Here is a 20,849-nt window from a genome sequence, read left to right on the forward strand (position 1 = left end):
GTTGGTAGCTTGACATTGGCCGGTGTGGGAGTATTTATACCCGGGCTTATTTTGCTTGTTTGTTTTTGTTTTTTTGCACAATTTTTTGACAACATAACTTTTCAGACATTGTGGTGAAAAAGGGCTTTGTAAGAGATCATCATTTCTGTTGAGATATAAGGATGAAGAGCCAATTGTTCATGGGCAAACCTTAGGGGGCAAGATCTGGCAGAAGAAATAGCATGTGCAAAGGTCATGCGTCCACACCCTGACCTCTTCCATTCTCTCTGATGTTCAGGGTGGAAGTCTCACTTTCCCCTACACTCCCTTAGCGAGATGTGCATTCCACTTGTGCGTCAGCCACTTCATCCCTGATTTTTTTTACTTCTGTGACAAAACAGAAGAGAATGGATGTATATAATTATTCCAACTTGAGCCTTAATTTTGTTTCCAGACTGTTTTCTCCATTCTGAGTCTTTTATTTTCCAAGTAGCATTTTACTACTTGTTCCCAGGAATGCTTCATTATTTCCTTGTCGGTAAAAAAAGTTGGTCTGTAGCTGCAGGATTTTGTATAGATTGTGACATCATTTTATAATGAGGGGATATTAGAAAACAGAAATGGGAATATTCCTTTAACATCTAGAGGTGTAGGACTCCACCATGGGAAGGCGAAGAGCCTTTGAAGGCATTTTACAGAAGCATTTTCTTGAGTACCAGGCTATCTTCAGAGACCTTGCCGAGCTCAGCCTGAAAGAATGAGCTGAGTGGACCAATGGCCTGAGTGACCAGCAGGTCAATGTTAATTGATAATGATGCTTTTTATGGCAAAATACGAACTGAACCTTAACTCCATTCTTAATATGCACTGCAGAAGCAGAGAGAGAAATCCATAGTTCGTGACCCTGTACGATTTATGTCTCAAGCATTTTCAAGGCGCCAGCCTTTTGCTGTGTTTTGTTTTTGCCTGACCTATCCACTCCTCTCAAATATTCTCTGACATGTCCCCTCTGTCCTCTCACTAAACTAATAAGATATTCCAGGAATATCCATTCTCCCCTGCCTCCTCCCTTCCTTCCTTTCTTCTTTTCTTTCCTTCCTCCCTTCCTTCCTTCCTTCCTTCCTCCCTTCCTTCCTTTCTTCTTTTCTTTCCTTCCTCCCTCCCTCCCTCCCTTCCTTCCTTCCTTCCTTCCTTCCTTCCTTCCTTCCTTCCTTCCTTCCTTCCTTCCTTCCTTCCTTTCTTCTTTTCTTTCCTTCCTTCCTTCCTTCCTTCCTTCCTTCCTTCCTTCCTTCCTTCCTTCCTTCCTTCCTTCCTTCCTTCCTTCTTTTAGTTTTTCAAATGTCTGCAATTTTTACAGATTACTCTAGATAGCTTAAAATATGGCGTAATAATGATACATGCTAATTAGACTTACAAGGCTGAGAAACACTGCTGAACGTCAGTGCGCACTCACAAAGGAAGGAAGAAGCTTATGGCAAAGTCATAATTCCAATGAAGGTCTCCCAGTGGCCAGTGCACAAGGGGTCAGGGTGCAGAACTCACTTCAGAAGGTACGGCCTGGTGTTGCCAAGATGGAGCTGTGTCATAAGGCCCAGCTTCAAAGGAATTCATACCGCAGGATGGAGTTGGCTGACTCAGTGCACGTGTTTGGACAGTCACACACCAATCCTGATAAATGCATGAGGCAAGGAGGCTGGTCTGGAGGCCAACAAGAGACAAGGTTCTGGTAGATGGTGACATCCAATGTCAGCAACAGTCCAGGCTGTGGGCCTGGGAGGTGTTTGGAAGAGTCCAGTTCTATTCCAAAGTCATCAGTGTATGCTTGGCTCTGTGCTAGACAATGAGGATTAGAACAGAAGACCCAGATCCCACTCTTTCAGAGCTTGGGATAATGGGACATTTAATAGATAGTTTCAATGTAATATGCTATATTCTAAGATAAGGCAAAAATGCCAGCAAAATGACCTCATAGGAATCTTTATCATCCCAGGAATAGTTAACCATCAATTACTATCTTCCAGGCCCCATACCAAGTGCTTTCTATGCATTATTTTATCCTCAAAGCAATCCTGCATTGTAAGTGCTCTTATATAAAAGTCCATCTTGTTGATTTGCAATCTGAGCACAGAGAGGTTAGCCAACACAGTCATGATTGCACAGCATGTGGTAGAGAAAAGATCAGAGCTAAGAAAATCAAATTATTGAGCTCAGCCCCTTGATCATTTGCTATTCTAACATGTAGCTAGAGTAACACCGATGTTACTAGCTCTCCGTTTCCTCATCAGGAATATGGGGACATTCACAGCATAGCAACTCTAAAGGTGAGCATCTGGCTTTGAATGTCAATGAATTCAGTTGAGTGACTCAGGCACCTTTAGGCCCCCTCTTTTTAAACGAAGCAACTGGCACCTATAACTAAAAGACCTCCAATTTGGAACAATTTTTTGTGGCTGCTGAGTGTTCTTATTTTGTTTCCTTTTCTTATTCTAAGCCAAATGCATGACATCAAACCTGTAATTTTGACCACATTATCACCATGTTCTAACCAGGCAAGCTTATTAGTTTAGACAATTAAGAAAATACAAGTTGAAAATACTTGGTTATTAGGGAGAAAGGAGTACCATAAATCTAAGATGTTGGGACAATTAGCATTTTCAGCAATAAAAATCAAGCCAAACACTAAGGAAATGACTATTATGGTTATTATTTAGCATTTACATAGCATTTCGTATTTATTAAATACCCGATAATTGTTTTTGGCCATTTCGTTTGGTATAACTCTGATAAAGGACATTTGCTATTCTAATGGGTAGCAGAAGGGAGGTTAAATAAGAGCCCATTAAGTTACAGTTCACATAATCTTTCTCTCTTCTTGCTCTTAATTCAGATCTGAGTAGAGAAAGAAAGCACCTATGAGAAAGTCATTTCATCTCCCTCTTTCTTTCAGAGCTCTCTCGTGGCTCCCCTATTTCTCTCTCAGAGTACAAGCCAAAATCCTATAAATGCCATTTGATACCCTAGATCAGATCCCACAACTGAAAAAAGGACATAAGTGGGAAAAATAACATACCAATGTTAATTTCATTTGGATACTTGCACATGGTTAGGTAAGATGTTAACTTTAAGAGAAGCTGGTGAAGGGTATGCATTATCTTTACAACACTGCTATAAATCTAAAATCATTTTAAAATTTAAAAGGTTAAAAATAAAGGTAAAGTTCCTACAGCAGTCTACAAGACCTACTAACTCATTGTATCTCTGAATCATCTCCTATTTTTTCCCTTTGATCTCACTGCAAGCTTCACTTTTCCTCCAGTTCCAACCCCAGGACCTTTGCACTGGCAGTTTCTGTTTCTGGACTATTTTTGCCTGAGCTATCTGCATGGTTCAATCCTCTCTGTCAATTTTTGGCTCAAATGTCACCTTCTAAATAACCATTCATTGAAATTTTTAAACCCTTTCTGGTACCACCAGTTCTCATGTTCAGTGCTTTGTCCTGTGGTGTGCACACTTTTAACATATTCTGCAATGTTCTTATTTATGATATTAGTGCTTATTATTTGTCTCCCCTACTATCAATTAAGCTCCTTGAGAAGAGGTGTTTTCGTGTTGTTTCTCCACTATGCATCTCCATCACCTAGAATTGTACCTAGCACATAGATGAATATTTTTTTAACCTAAATATTAAATCCTGAACTAAAAGAAGGAAGTGATACTGACTAGTTGCTTTGATAACCAGGGCATTGTGCTAAGCACCTAAATATGTGGTTCTGTAGACTCTTCATGACATCCTAAAATTTAAGCATTATTACAATCATTTTGGGGGCTCTGAGAAGTTTCAAGTTTTGCCCAAAGTCATACTGCTCTCATCCAAAACTCAGAGCCAGGATCCAACCCTGGATCTCCTGATGCTCACCCAGTCCTGTTTCTTTTATATCAGACTGTGGAACAGAATGACATACTTTGTCTCCTTTCATTAAAACTGTGGTACTCAAGGATTAGAAACAGCATAATCATGGAGTCAGTTGTTCATGGAATTCAAATCTTTTTCTGGGGAGGCATTACCATTCAACACAACTTTAAGGAACATATTATTTCTCACAAAAGTCATAGATAATTCTGGGGTATTGTGAGTTTTTCTTCAGTAACTTAATATGAAGTGTGTACTTTCAGTTTCCCATTCCTGGGGCTATTTTTGTTTTCAGCTTCAACAATCCCTTGTGGATAAAGAGGCTCATTCCCAAGAAGGCTGTATGGCATCAGTGGGAGAGCACTGGCTTGTAGCTCAAGGCCTTCATTCTAGGGCCCACTTTAGTTCTGTTGAGCTTTGGTTTTCTCATCTTTAAAATGGGTACAATTCTAGCACCAACTTCATGGAAGTGACATGAGAATAAGTGATGTAATCAATGTAAAGTAGTATTGCTGCCATTATAATATTAGCATTCATTATTGTTGTTTGGATAAAATTGTTTAAATGAAGAAGTTGAAATGGACAGTACATTTCCCCCTAGATCATTCTGCATTGGAGATTACCAAGTTAGTTTAATATCCATCAACTGTTTTCATGATTTTAAATGATTTCTCCCAAATGCCTCTGTTAACAGCACGTCACATTCATCATCACCATCATCACCATCACCTCATCATCAAACACCTATCATTTATTGAACAATTATCAGGAGCCAGGCTCAATGCTACACACTTAATAATATTATCTTACTTTATTGTTTACTATGAGTCTGCAAAGCAAGTAATAAAAACCCATTTTACAGATGAGGTAATAAAGGTTTCATGGAGGTTAACTAATTTACAGAAGTCATGGGGCAGGTCTAGGACCCAGATATTTCTGATTTCAGAGTCTAGACCTTCAGCAATACTTGGCACTGCCTTATTGTAAAGGATAATCTTTTAATCAACTAGAAAAATAACCAGAATATGACTTTTCCAGGGACTGGCTTTTCTAAATCTTGGTCAGCATTTTCTTAAACGTAGCACATTATTGTACAGTAGTTTCACCAGTCAGGTACAAAAGCAGGAAAAACCCCAAGAGCATACAGATAAAAGTAAAATGTATTAAAATAATTAGGAAATGGTGAATTTTGAATGCTTAATCCATATATATATATATATATATATATTTGGCTCAAATGCCACCTTCTAAATAACCAGTTTTTTAAGGAACATATTATTTTCCACTATATATATATATATATATATATATGATTAAGCATTCAAAACCCGAATATTTGCGGGTTTATGCCATTTACTTTTATTAAATGTTGTGTCTAGTAACAGGCTCACAATATCCCTGACATCAGCGGTGGGCTCTCCTGGATAGTTCTGAGCAGGCTGCAGCACCCTGGAGCCACCCCACACTGCCCAAATCAGCACTGTAAACCCTGGGACCCTGGAATGTGCATTTCTAGAGAGTTCCCAGTGATCTCAGGGCAACAGTGAAATTACGGAGCCAGTGCCATAAGCCTTTTGGAGAGCACATTCAAAGAAAGTGCATGAAAGTAACATAAAATGTGATAGGCATCTGAAAAATGTAGATGGCATTCATATTCCTAGTCAATGCTCATGGCAGTTATGCTAAATAAACTCCACTGTTACTCATCTTAAAAGAGTTTTTTCATAAGCTGAATAAAAATAGTCCAAGATTTTATTTTATTTTGCCCTTCAATGAAGTATGCTTTGCTCTGTGTTAAAGAAGAAGGCAGTAATCCCATTTCCCTCGCAGCCAGCATAGGAGGACGGTTCAGAGGCCTTTCCTGAAAGGTTCAGGCAAAGATAACAAATGCTGGGGAAGCTGCAGGGCAGGGCTGAATGGAAAAGTAGGCTTGTAATCTCAAATTCAATATAAAAGATCGAAAGCATCAAATAATCAGTCAGCGGTGAGCCTCCCCATCGGAATGTTCCATCTGCCTTGGAATTCAACCTTGTGATTGTATTATGATGTATATATTATACATCTCTCTCTCTCTCCATATATATAACCTCATAGCAAAACTCGGGCACATCTGAGGTCTTGCTTGATTCAGTAGAGAAACCATTTGAAACATCACCTGCCTCCACCCCCTCTTCCCTCCAAACCCCACCCACCTTAAAAATATAAACATCTCTTTTCTTCTTTTAAGTTCTTTTTTTCCTTTTCTTTATTTTTTTTTACTTACCATTTTGAGAGAGAGAGAGAGAGAGAAGAGAGAGAGAGAGAGAGAGAGAGAGAGAGAGAGAGAGAGAGAGAGAGAGAAGAGAGAAAAATCAATTTGTTGTTGTACTTATTTACACATTCATTGGTTGATTCTTGTACGTACCCTGACCTAGGGTTGAACCCACAACCTTGAGATATTGGGACAATGCTCTCCTGAGCCGCACCAGCCAGGGCTAGGTAGAGGTTTAATTCAGGGAGAAGGCATGCCCTTCAAATCAAGGGTCATCCAATGGCTGTGTGCAAACCCTGATACACAAGAGGTCTAACCTCAGGCTTGGGATTTGTCCTCTACACAATGGCTTTGCTTTTGGAAGGTGCATAGGGAAAGCAGTTAATGGGCATCCATGACCAGTGTTTACTCCGTGCTTACAAAATGCCTCAGTCATTGGTAAGCACTGTGCATACATTCCTGCTTTAAAGTAGTATTGCTGCCATTATAATATCTTCCTCTTGTGTTTTGGTTCTTATCCAGTCACATGGAAAGTAGTCAGTCAATATTCTTTGAATGAATGAATTCACAAATTCCCATTTTAATGGAAGGCAAGGTGTAGAGAAGTGAAGTAGCATGTCCAAGGTCAGATAACTGGGTATTAGAGATCAGTCCGAAATGTTTTCTCAGTCCAGAAATATAAACTCGCACTATTGCCGCCCTGAGGTATAAAACACTGGCTTTGAAGATGTTAGTGTACGTCAGAGTCACACATCAGGATTATTTGAAATGATTCATGATTCATCTTGGGTCCACAATTCTGAATGGTTAGTTTTGGGGTAGGGCCCATGAATCTGCATTGTAAGAGGCTTCTCCAGGTGACTTAGAGGTGATCTGATTTAGTACATGCAGATCTCTCTACACCTCCAACCACAGGCAAACCTGTCTACCTTTCTGACCATAAAACCTGCATTTTGCTAAGGGTGACTACACACTACCCCCACTCTCAAGATAGGGTCCTTCACCCCACCCACTGCACTCACCCTTCCTGAGTCTCAGAGCCTTGAATTTTTAGACAAGGTACCTGCAAGGTCAATACATTCAGTGCCTTCATTTATTCAGGTTCAATACATTTCATCCCAGAAACATGACCTAGTGAGACGGTGACAAAAGTTAGACTTGAATGCAAGTCTCCCACAGACTAAAAGTCTTCTGGTTGCCACATTGGTTTCCATGCTACCACCTACTATGTGAGCAAACATACTTCTTAAGTAGAGTAACCCCAAAACTGGAAACGGTTGACTACAGATGCACAACACCTCAGAACAGTCATAGCACTTTTGGGGGTTTAATCCTATTTGCTTCTCTCTGACTCAAGAAGGGGCTGGTACTGTCATTCTTATTTCACACATGAAGGTATGGAGACTGAGAAGGGGAGTGACATGCCCACAGTCACACAGCATCCTGTCTACCACTCAAATCTTACCTCTTCTCATTAGAGTCTGCGAGACATAATTAGATGAGAAATAATGCCAGGACTAGTGGGTGTTTCTCTGTCTCCATTTTAAGAATTGGACTTTAGACCATCAGAAGGTTTGCCCATGAGCCCTGCTAATATACCACTGCCAAGTTTCTAGATGAATAAGACTTTCTTCAAGAAGTTTTCCATATGTCCTCTCTTGTTGAATTATGTATCTAAAGGTCCTTCCATCAGAAGACTCAACCATTGTCTTGTGATTGTATGGTTCATTAATTTCCTCCCCTACATGACTGGGAGAGCCCAAGGACTCTCTGAGGATGTCTTATTCATCCTTCATCCCTCACATCCAACAAATATTCTTTATACAAGCAGGAATTTCAATAGGAACAAATAGGACAGTATAGAACCAGAGTATGCGTTCCTCTAAGAACAAATATGGTCAACTATGGCCCACAGGCCAAATCTAGCCCACTGTCTGTTTTTGTAAATAAGGCTTTATTGGAGCAGCCATGCTCATCATTTTATTTATGTGTCACCTATGGCTGCTTTTAGGAACAATGTAGGCATTACAGCCCCCAAACTCAAACTATTTACTATATGGCTCTTCAAGAAAAAGTTGGCTGTCTATCTAGGTGAGGTGCAAACTAGAAAGGAGATGCAGGCATTTCTATTTCCACAGTATATTTATTAGTGTTTTCATTTCCTGGCATATATTTCCACCCCTCCCCACCCACCAGTGCAGGAGAAATGAGCCTACTGATGAATAGGATTTGGAACTCAGAAATAATCTGAATCATGTCAGCAGTTTACAGAAATTGTGTACATTATGAGAACGGGATTCTTTGTCAAATGTCTGTGAATAGACATATTAGTGCTCACAAAGAATGATATCTTCACATGTCTCCGCGGATACTGGAAAAACCTCAGTAGTCCTAGAACAAAACCCTCAGAGTACTTGTCTCTTTGTTCCAAGCATTTATATAAAGAAAGCAATAATTAGTAAGGAAAATCCAGGGATTTTCGCTGAGATCAGTTCCATCTTAAATTCATCACCAATTTTCTGCAACCGAATTATGCTCTCAGCAGTTTTCTTAGGCCCAGGAAATTAGCATAATGTGTAGATTTGCCATTTGGTTAAATTAAGTCTTGCATAATACGTTAGGGGAAAAAGATCTTTGAGCTAGGCGGATTTGAGGATTCACTACAAAATATTAACTTTTTTTTTCTTTTTGAATTGATGTTTAAATTGGGCCTTGACTTCTGGGTGGGATGGGGAATTAAAGAAAACCAGGGGGCTAAGGTGGGGTGTGCAGAAAGCTGCAAGAGAGTCTCTTCAGGAGAGGAGAGTGGGGTCCAGCAAGAAAGGGCTGCCATCTCATTTGGGCTGGATGCTTGCTGAGCTAGTGAATGAGAGGGCTCATCTTAATGATGTCACCAAAGAACTTGGGTATGGGGATGTCATTAATATAGAGACTCGTGCCTGCTCCTTATCTGAGATTTATAAAGGTGGGGGCTTGCTGGCAGAATCCGAAACAGCAGGATGAGAAAGAGCTAACATGGAGCATGTGTTAGGGTCCCTGCCATCCGCTTGCTAGGGTTGACCTGACTCTTGAAAAAACGTGAAGCTGAGAGGACAGGACAGGAGTTCTAAGGATGTCCAGGAAGCCTGATGCTGAAGGAGGAACCCCTGTCTAAGAGGAGAGCCCAGAGCACTGAGGACCACCCTCAAAGACTTGGGACGCTGGGCAGTGGTGGAAGATGATGGGACTATTCCAGGTCCCCAGCATGTGGACACCTCAGGCTCCGCCACACCCACAGAAGCCACCGGGGCAGAAAAGCTCCGGCACAATGAGAGAGAGAAAGCAGAGACACTTGCTTCCCACCACCAGGAAGACTCTGGAGTCATTGGACATCCTCTGCCTCCTCGGTCCCTTGTCCCTTCTCCCAACCCTCAGCCCCAAGAGAACAAGACCCAGAAGGGACAAAGGAAGACGGTCCCACCCATGGGCTTCTTCCCACAGACACTGAGAGGGCTGGCATGGTGCTGGTAAAGAGGCAGGAGGTGCCCACACCCACTGCAGGCCCGTCAGGATGCAGGGCTGTAGCACAAGGAAGAGAGATGGAATCTTACCGACTTTGGAAGCTTTAAAATGAACCACGCTGAGATCAGTTCCAGCTTAAATTCATCACCAATTTTCTGCAACCAAATTATGCTCTCAGCAGTTTTCTCAGGCCTGGAAAATTAGCATAATGTGTAGATTTTTCCATTTGGTTAAGTTAAATCTCGCGTGATAGGTTAGGTGGGAAAATCTTTGAGCTAGATGGAGTTGAGGAATCACAATAAAATATTAACATTTTCTTTATTTTTAAATTGATGAGTAAGTGGGTCTTGATCTGGGCTCGGAGGTTAAAGAAAACCAGGGGCTAATGTGGGGTGTGGAGATAGCTGCAAGAGAATCACTGCTGAGTAGCAAGAGTGGGGTGCCCATAAGAGTGGGGTGCCCGCAAGGGTGGCCAGAAACTGTTGCATCTTCTTTAGATGTCATGAAGGAATTAGACTCAGGAAACTGCAAAGCCACACTCCCAACCATTCCGCCACACTGCCTGCCATCTTCTGACTGAGCATCCTGAAAAAGCTCTTAATGGTAGCCCCTATGAACCTCAGTTCTTTTATCATAAAATGGGGACAAATAATAGAATATGTCTCTGAGTCACAGGTGATGCAATAAAATATCATACCTGCAAAGGGCTTAACAGAGAGCTAATTGTTCAATTAATGTGTATTAAGTGGCGACCAGGTGCTCTAGATATTGACCATTATCATAATTATGGGGCAGGAAGGGCACTTACCTGTAGTGACTTATTTGGGGTAGGTGCTAATAATAGTATTCCTTTTTTCTTAGATGAAGGGGCTGAGGCCCAGAGAGGTTAAGTAACTTCCTCCAGGTCACACAGCTAGAAAGTGGTAGAGCCGAAATCCCAACCCACATAGTTTGGTTCTAGAATCTGTAAATGTTTACTGTTATTACTAGTAGTGATTTCCAACTCCTTATTCCTGGAACTAAAAACTAAATCTTTGAATGTGAAATAATGAGAGAGCATTTTATAGAATCTTATAATTTGCTCTCTGATCATCGAACACCAATCCCCATACCCGCCTGCTATATCCGCAGGGACTGATAGATAGTAGATGCTCAATACATATATTTTGAATGATTGCATAGAGAGCATGCGGCTTCCAGCCCAGTGAAACCCCTGTCCCTCTCCAGGACAAAGCACCTCTCTTAGTTCCAGGTGTTTGCAAATCTGCTTCAGTGACACTGCCATGGACCGAATCCTTGTGTCACCATCCCCTAGATTCATGTGGTGAAGCCCTAACCTCAAAGTGATGGTGTTTAGAGGTGCGGAGTTTGGGGAGTAATTAGGGTTAGATAAGGTAATGAGGGCAGGATTTCACGATGGGATTAGCAACCCTGTCAGAAGAAGAATGAAGAGAACCCATTCTCCCTCCACATGTGAGAACACAGTGAGAAGGTAGCAAGGCAGAAAGTGAGCTCTCACCAGGAACCGAATATGCAGACACCTTGATCTTGCACTTCCCAGCCTGCAGAACAGTGAGAAATAAATGGCTCTGGTTTAAGCCAGCCAGTCTATGATATGTTGTTATAGCAGCCAGAGCAGACTAATACAGACACCTTAGCAGTTCATCTCCTTTACTGATGTGTTAAACACGTGGCCCCTTGCATGCTCATCCTATATATTTAAAGAGTAAAAAGTATAACCAAGGGATTTATCAGGGCTTCTCTGCCCCTCAGCCTTATTCCTGTCTGAGGAATCTTCGTCACTGCAGCAGGGCATTGAATTCATTCGAGTGGAGGGAAATGGGATGTTTTCTTAAATCTGTGTCACCTGGCTGCAGAATCAGCCCCTTGGAGCGAGGAAGGAGGCATTAACTACATCCAAAGCTGTGTGATTAACTTATGTGTTTGCCTACTGAGCTAAAATGAAAAAGCAGGAAGCTGAGTGCATCTGCATGAGCCCCGTTTTGTAGTAGGATCGCGGGCAAACCGAGACGTGGGTTTTAATTCACATTCCCCGGGCTTCCCGTTATTATTATTTTTCATGGAAAATAACTTTGCACAATCTTGCTCCGTTTTAAATGGAGAGTGTGCAATATTGTCTAATGCAGGGGATGAAGTTGATTTAGTATGCATGATTTGCTCCACCTCCCCCCCACCCCTTTCTTTGGTTCTTTGTACACATTCAATATAGTTACATTTTTTGCTTAGAACATATATATTTTTCCCCCTGAACTTTTCTCGATTGCTTTTTTATCAGGTTTACAAATCAAATCAAATAGGTATATTGCAGAGCTCTGTGATATTATTTTCTGAGCTTATAGTACAATGTATTGAATTATGCCGGTCCATGCTTCGCTCCTGCTATTCTCTGCAGATTGAGAGAGAGGGACTGTGGGCCCCGCAAATTCACTTGGCGCCCGGCATTACGGGCTAAATCAAGACCGCCATTCAGGCTGCAAGAAGAGACGGAGCAAGTGTTCGTTACACAAATCAATTTGGTCCAAAGTTCATCGCAGTGGGTACTCAACCATCGCTCACATCGTATTGTCAGCTTAATCAAATAATGCCTCAAAGACACTCACAGCTTTTCTTGCGGAGAAAATCGGTGGAAGAGGGAGAAGCAGCTGGCACTTCAAAAGTACACTTTTTATTTATCACTAGTACGGGCTTTGTGCATGGAGAGAATGAAGCCTGTGGGAGAGGGAAGATGCTGAATATTCAGTGGGCTGACGGGGGAAACGGTGCTACGTTAGCATCGCTCCCTGGATGTTGGGTGTTGATACCTGGATGGCAGCATTGAGGATGCTCGTGGGCAAAAAAGCTGGACCCAGAGAGGTTTCCTGGAATGCTGGGGTAAAGAGTTGCTGAGTCTCTACTATGTATCTCCATAAAAGACTTCGAAAATGCATTCAGGCCCGGCCGGTGTGGCTCCGTGATTGAGCGTTGACCTATGAACCAGGAGGGCGCAGTTTGATTCCTAATCAGGGCACATGCCCAGGTTGTGGGCTCCATCCCAGTGTGGGGCGTGCAGGAGGCAGCTAATCAATGATTCTCTCTCATCATTGATGTTTCTGTCTCTCTCTCCCTCTCCCTTCCTCTCTGAAATCAGTAAAAATATATTTTAAAAAAGAAAATGCACTCAGTATAGTGTGTCTTTGGGATGGTCATATTCTAATAGGACAGGCAGATAAGTAAAGTGATAATTTTTAAAAATCTCTGGTTAATAAGCGTTCAACGGAGGTGACTACAGGACTCTAGGAGCTCAAAGGAGGCATCTGAAGCAGCCTGGTTTGGTTAATTTTTCGTTGGTTGATTGTAATAGGGCCCTATTCACAGAGCTTATTCTGGCTCAGCCCAGACCTAGAGCACAGGTAGTTAGAATGTCAGTGAATCTTATTCCTCTGTAAGAGAGCTTTGCACTTGCCTCCTAGAGCTGGGCTGTTTGGATCTCCCAGAGATTTTTCATCTTGACCCTAAAGAGTCCAAGACATGGAGTTACATATCCTAGGTTCAATCCTGGCTCTGCCATCTTTTTTGCTGTGTGACTTTGGATGGGTCACCTAACCTCTCTGAGCTTCAGCTTTCCAAATTGTTAAGGTAATTCAGTGGGATAAGGTATGAAAAATACCCAGCAAGATGCCTGGGTCACAGAAAGACCTCAGCACAATTTTATTTTCAATCCCCTACCCCAGACCCCTTAGGCGGTTCCACACTGGGTTGATAAACTGTCAGTAGGTGGTAGTATTCAGTATCAAATGTTTCAATGCAGAGTAGGGGAGGGGCAAATGCCTTCCACAGCAGTGCGCTTATCCAGGGGTCCATGCCTATGCATCCTCCAGGGAGTTTGCAAACTTCCTGAAATCCTATGCAAAATTCAGGCGTATGTGCATTTCCCCCCAGGGAGTTGTGCACAGCTTTCATAAAATCGTCAGGGTGTCCATGAGCACAGAAGTAGGTTCAGAAATTTATCTACAGGCTAAAGAGAAATACCACCAATGACAATAATAACAAGAATAACCATAGCAACAAGTTGCAGCTGCCACTGGTAGAACCAACCACATGGCAGGCCTGGCCCCATGCTGTATGTTTTCATTCTCACAATACCATGCAAGGAAGTTATATCCCATACTCATTTCATCATCGTCATCATCATCATCATCATCATTACTTACTTACTTTTAACGTAGAGTTGACTCCCAAATAATCATATTCCTCATTTTGAAGCACCCTATCACCATTGGCCAAGGGAAGACCTTTCCTTTCTTCCTTTTTCTTTACTTTCTTCCCTTTTAAACCCATTCTCCACACCCATCCCCCCAAGACACCACCGCTGCAAAGCGACAACGTCCATCAGAACTTTCCGAACTGATGAAAACGTTGCTCTGTACCTATGCTTTCTAATGAGGGCATGAGGCCGTGTGTTCACTTCCTGTCGCTGTCACAACGAATTGCCACATCTTAGTGACTCACACAACGCAAGTGTGGTGCCTGACAGTTCTGGATGGCAGAGGTCTGGCATGAGCCTCCCCAGGCCGAGTCCAAGGGTTTTCAGGCTTACATTTACTGCTGTAGCCTCTGCACAGGACCCCTTCCTTTGTGTTTATTGCTCCCAGAGGCCGTCCTCATGTTTTTTTTTTTTGCTTCAAGCTCCTCTGCTTCCTCCAACTTGGAAGCCAGCAAGGGTGGGTTGAGTCCTTCTCATGTCACATCTCTCCCACCCTGGCTGCAGTCTCCCTCCCTCTTCCACTTGCCAAGACCCTGTGACTCCGCTGGCCCACTAGGTAATGCAGGATCAGCTCCCTACTTCAAGGGCAGCTGATTAACCACTTAATGCCACCTGCCACCTGAATCCCCTTTGTTCTGGAGAATAACGCATTCCCAGGTTCTGCAGATTAGGGCATTAACATTGCTAAGGGCCATTATTCTGCCAGCCACTTGCATCTTTTGAGCCCTTGACATATGGCTGGTGTGAATATTTGATTTGATTCCACTTTAATTTAAATTTAAACACTGATACTTAATTCAGTTATGAGACACCTTTTAAGGTCTTAAGTATGTTGTGAAAAATCTTGAAAATTTTATTGTCAATTTTTCAAAGCCTAAATACAGGTCAAATATTTCCAATGAAAATTTAATGTCCATATGGAGATGATGAGCCAAAGTGCAAGTTATACGCAAGATTTTGAGGACTTGGTACCAAAAAAATAAATAAAAAAGGATGTAAATTATTGTTTATATTGATTACATATTGAAATAATATTTTTGATAAATTGATTCAAGTAAATATATTCTTAAAATTAACTCCACAGAGTTTCTTTTTACTATTTTAAAACATGGGTTCTAGAACTTTTTATTTTTTTATATCTTTAATTTTTCCTTTTTATTGAATTTATAAAAGTGACACTAGTTAACAAAATTATACATGTTTCAGTTACACAATTCTACAGCACATCATCTGTACACTGAATTGTGTGTTCACCACCCCAAGTCCAGTCTCTGCCCATCACCATTTATCCCCCCTCTATGGCTTCTAGAAAATTTTAAATTGCAGATGTGGCTCCCTTTTTATTTTATTGGCTAGGATTGCTCTCAAGTGTTGACCAACTATCCTTGAACTGTATCCAGTGCTGTGTTGTGACTACATGCATTTTTAATTTTCATCATGTAGGGGAGAAAAAATAATTTTCTCTCTACCTTTTTAGGTTCTTACATGAGATCCCACCCCCACAAGTAACAGAAGTTTATTAAGATGCATACCTCCTCCATACATGGGAGTTACCCAGGAAAACTGAGCAATCCTCGAAATGGCCCAAACTACCACCTTAAACACAATCTCCAACTATAGACAAAAGATGTTGAAGGGCGGGCACCTATGGGAGGTTATGGGGAAAGCGCCTTAAACAAGGGTAAGGCTGTTATGCAGACTTAAGTCAGGCCTTCTCCACTGATAGAAAGTTCTAGTGACTTAGGGTCATGCTCTCTTCTGGCCCAGGAGACACCCTTCCAAATACAGATTCCCCTGATACATGTAAATGTCCCTCACTCTGCTTTCAGAGCTTCTGTGTCTGCTGTTTCTCAAAAATAATCAGTTCAAAATAATCCTTACAGAGGTGTATTTCAGGGCAGCATAATTTGCTTTTCATCACCAAACATAATTTGACACAATTCTTGTCTTATTTCTAATCATTGCCCATCCACCCCCACACTCAACACGGTGCTTCCACATCTCTAATTTCTCTCTGAATTCTAATTTGTGCTGACAACTTGACCATGTGTTAGTCCTCCATCCTTGTGACGATCACCGACAGAACCTGAACCACACACAGCTCTGTGATGGAAATCTTTTATCCTTGCTTGCAGCTGAAGAACCTGGAGCTCAGAAGGGTTTAAGGAGCTGGGCTAGCAAGTGACGGAACTGGAGTGTAACTCAGAAATGCTTCCACTCCGGATACCTGGTGGGCCAAAGCCAGGAGGTGGCACGCAGGTGAACTCAGCATGTCTACACAGGCTGAGTGAGAGGACACTGTGGGGCGGGGCCAGGCCTGAAAGGCGCATACTTCTACACAACTATGCCTGTTCTCTCCAACAGTCATCCCTGGATTGGTCGATATCAAAATCCAATTTCACCAGGATTAGCCTGGGGATGCTCAGAGCTATTCATTGAATTAGGAACGATTATAGCAGAGGGAGCCCCACGGTTCTTTATTAAGGTCTTTGCAGAAGCACTAAGTGATCTGCAGGAGATTAAAGCGCCAGTGGTGTTTTCTTAACATTTATAACCTACGCCGATGTCTGGGGAGTTTGTTTATTAGGAAAAATTCTGTGACACACATCCCGCCTCCTAATGGGGGCCTTTGAACTGGGCCAGAGCCCAAGCTGGCTTTGCTGTCCTGACGAGCTTACTCGGGAAACTCTGCCAAGTTCTGCCAGGAAACCCACCTCTGGAGGCTAATGGACTTCCCATCCATGTAGGTTCCTGCAACCTTCCCTGCGCGATGCGCAGGCCGCATCTCAAGTCCTCCGCATCCATCACCTCAAGAATAAAGAGCACAAGCTGGTGGTTATTGATACTCTTAAAAAATAATAATGATCGCCTGCCAGTGTGGCTCAGTGGTTGCACGTCGACCTATGAACCAGGAGGTCACGGTTCGATTCTTCGATTCCCGGTCAGGGTACATGCCCCATTGTGGGCCTGATCCCCAGTGTGGGGTGTGCAGGAGGCAGCTGATCAATGATTCTCTGTCATCAATGATGTTTCTATCTCTCTCTCCCTCTCCCTTCCTGTCTGAAATCAGTAACAATATATTTTAAAAAAGAATGATAATGCCTCTGTTTATGGGTAGGACTTCACAGTCCCAAAGCCTCTGATGCCATTACCCCACTCCAATGGTCCCAGACAGATGAAACTTTACTTTATGCATATGCGAGAAGGCCCGGAGACATGAAGTCAGCAGTCCTGTAGCTCAATCTGAGCAAAACCAAACCTGTTTATTTACACCTCAGATATTTACATGAGAACTTACCATGTACTCTAGCTCAGCAGATTCCATTGGTGCAATTTTTTCCGGTTCCTCCCTCCCCCACAAGGGACATTTGAACCTCAGAAGATATTTTTAGTTGTCCCAGCTCAGGAGTGTAGCATCGGCAATGTGGATGGAGGCCAGATGTTTCTGAAATCCTCCAGGGCACAGGACAGCCCCCATCAAAGAATCCGACAGCCCACGGTGCCACCAGTTCCGTCCCTGAGACACTCTGCTCTAGGGGGTGGGATGCGGGGAGAAAAACAGTGGACACGCCCACTCTCCTGGAGTTCACTTTCTGGTGGGAAGACAGACACTGTACAGATTCGCAGAAGCATATGCCGTGAAGGTAGGAAGGTGGGGAAAATCGGTGAGCTAGGAGAGCCAGCAGAGGTGCTGATGCAGCTGCCTCAGGTCACGGGGCCAGAGGCGACCTCCAGTGGGGGATGTCTGAGCAGAGACTGGCCTCTGACCTTCTCATCTCCCAAACCTGCTTAGAGGAGCATTTCCAATTCAGCTGGGTCCCACTCGAGAGCCAAAATTAACTTCTAAAAGTCAGACACAGGTCAATCAAGAGTTCTTCCTTCAGCAATGAATTTTCACTGAGCCCTGACATGCAGCAGCCTTGGGGAAGGCACCTGGAAACCAGGGCGTCCCTGCCTTTCAGAAATACGCATTCTACACCATTGATCCCCTGAACAAGTTTCTTAGCTTTTTCACAGTATGTTATTTTTATCCTTAGAAAGTTCACTCTGTCTCTTTGCCAAAGATTCAACAAGCTTCATAGGGAAGCTGTGATGGCTTAACCCATCTGTGGGATGTGTGGTGCTGGGCTCAGGGAACCTACAGACACGCCCTGGTCCTTAGAGGGTGTTGATGGTTTGGGAGGCCTGTGGGGGGGGGGAGGAGGGGGGCTTCTCAGCCCAGCGTCCTTGCATCCAGGTGTGGAGAGGCAGTCTGCATTGCGAGCCTGGCCTGGTGAAGGGAAGACTCAGGCCTCCTGTCCACTTTGGGAACTCATTAAAGTGGCCAGTGTGACAGATGGGCGCCTGGGGCAGCGCTGGCAGGAACAGACATTCTCCTCTCCTTTCTTGGACCTGGTTTGAGGCCAACCCCTTGGACAGCCTCGTGCTGCCTGATGTGGTTTGAAGTACACTCACTCCTTGATAACAGCGACTCACTGTACATCCACTGGGGGCTTGTTTATAGGGGGCTAGCCGGTTTAATGGTGGCTTTAAAAAAGACGTCCACGTCCTGGTTTAATAGTGGCTTTCAAAATATATGTCTGTGTCCTGGCCTTCATAAACCTGTGAATGTGACCTTATTTGGAAAAAGAGTCTTTGTAGATGTGATTAAGGATCTGGAGACGAGATCATTCTGGACTTAGAGGGAGCACTAAATCTAGTGACCACTGTCCTTATAAGAAGAAAAAGGCAGAGGGAGAGTCACGTCTCAGACGCATGGAGGGAAGAATGCCATATGACCTTGAAGACAGACGTTGGTTGGAGAGATGCAGTCAGGAGACACCAGAAGTCCGGAGAGGCGAGGAAGCATTCCCTCCTGGAGCCCCTGGAGGGGCGTGGCCCTACAGCAACTTCTTTGTAGACTTCCGGCCCCACAACTTGAGAGAATAAGTGTCTGTTGCTTTAAGCCAGCAAGTGTGTGGTCATTTTTTAGGAGACTAACAGAGGGGTGTGAGTATGTTTTCCCTGAAAGTTCTCAGGAAAAGGGACAGAGAAAGCTCACACCCAATATTTTCAATATGAGAGTCTGTAGGGCTCACTCCCGCAGGTCCAACTCCGAAATGTGAGGCTGTGTAGTGGCTGTTACCTTCCTATTGCATTTGGTCCTCACTGCAGTCTAGTCCTTTGTGTTTAAGCGCACTGTATAACCAGACATGCTCAGTCTGAAAAACATTTTTTTTTCCTGTTTTTCTTTCTCAACCTCTGGATTCCAACATCCTTTCAAGTCCATTCACCCACAATGTCTTTTATTTTTTTACATGTTATCTTTTAAAATTACTATTAACACGCAGGTATTCCTACATAACAATGCTTGGGCATTTGTATATATGCGCACGCTACAAAATGATTAATTGAGCGTTGTATGTTTTTATCAAAGGAAACAACACAAAGATTTCTCCAAAGTCCTGTTTGACTAAAGATGATTAATTTTAATTTTCACATGAGCAGCGTAATGCCATTAATCATTTAATATGTTTAATCATAATCTCTGTAATTCCTAATTAGGTTTATTAAGCTGCAATATCCAGCGGTTATACACAAATCCAAATCTAAGTTTCCTTCTTGGTAGGAGGCTAGGGGAAGGAGCTCGTTGCAATTGGCATTTGAACAGCAACTTCTAACAGGAGGGAAAAAGTGGACAGGAGGTTTCAGTCTCAGCTGCCACCTTTGCAAACTGAACAGTACTAAGACCCTTGACCCCTCCAAAAAGTGACAATCCCATGATTCAAGGACATGTGCACCTCATGGACATGTAACCAAATCTCACTACCAGAGGAGAAAACACAGTTCCTGTTTTTGTTTGGGTATCAATATTTTTCTTGCATGATGACTTGAAGGTGGCGAGGTGGATCGTTCACTCTTTCGTTCTTTGTTTATTCCTACACCCATCTTTCATTCACCCCTTTACTCAGTGAGTCAGCCAGCCATTACACAGGCATTTGTCATGTGTCTACCGCGGCTCATGTGCTGGTCATGTCACCCTGCTATGATCCTTTTGTGGCCTCTCATAGCTTGTAGGGGGAAGTGTATACTCTCGCTCACAGGGTCATCCGTGATCCAGCCCCTACCTGCCTCGGCAGTGTGCTCTCCTGTGCCTCCTTCATACTCGCCCCTCTGGCCAGGGACAGTGAGGTCCACATGTACCGCACTTCCTGAATCTCTGCGTCTTTGCATAAGCTTTGCCACCTGCTGTCACAGTGCCAGCGCTCGTCACCTCTTCTCTTAGACAGCCCCCACTTCAGATTCAACCTGCAGATCTGGCCAGCCTTGCGGAACCTCCAACAGTGCTGTGTGCCCCTGATTTAAGTTTACTCAGCCTTCTGGGATTCACTCTCATCCCAGCATTTAACAATGATATTACAGCTGACTCTTTCTAACTCTTTATCTAGTTCTAAAATGGGAACTGCATTTTAAGACCAACTTCCATGTCTAGTGTATAGTAGTTGCTCAGTAAAGAGGTGTTTCATAAGCAAATGAGGACCTTTCTTCCTTATTTCCTGAGAGGGTCTCTTTACATCTCTCATTGGACATTTAAAAAAATCACCATTCTAAAAAATGCATTACATTTTATTTATTGACTGTACACCATGAGCCAAGAACTCTGCCAAGCAGGCATAGGTTATTGTGTTCATTCTTCACAGAGCCATTTAAGGTATGCGGTGTTATTACTGTTCATTTTCCACTAGAAAACTGTCACCATCCTCCTTCTTACTCCAAAAGCATACGCAAAATTGTTGTTGCCATCATAACATTGCACTTGGGAGTGGAAAAAGTCATCTGGTAGGGGGCTTTGGATATGAAACCAGCTTGCGAAGTAGTGTGCCAGTCACTGGGCGGTCTTGACTTCAAACTGCAACTCAGGATGTATAGGATGGAGAATAATGAAATAATAAATGAAATATGCC

General features: G+C 43.0%; 1 protein-coding gene across 20 annotated transcripts in view; it reads left to right on the forward strand.

Annotated features, from left to right (window-relative positions):
- RBFOX1 (RNA binding fox-1 homolog 1) overlaps positions 1 to 20,849 on the forward strand; it is a gene marked incomplete at both ends in the record, with an annotated part of 1,044,696 nt that overhangs the window by 891,617 nt on the left and 132,230 nt on the right. The gene's annotated exons all lie outside the window — the stretch shown is intronic.

This window comes from Cnephaeus nilssonii (assembly GCF_951640355.1).
Source record: "Cnephaeus nilssonii genome assembly, chromosome: 2".
Taxonomy (NCBI): Eukaryota; Metazoa; Chordata; class Mammalia; order Chiroptera; family Vespertilionidae; genus Cnephaeus; species Cnephaeus nilssonii.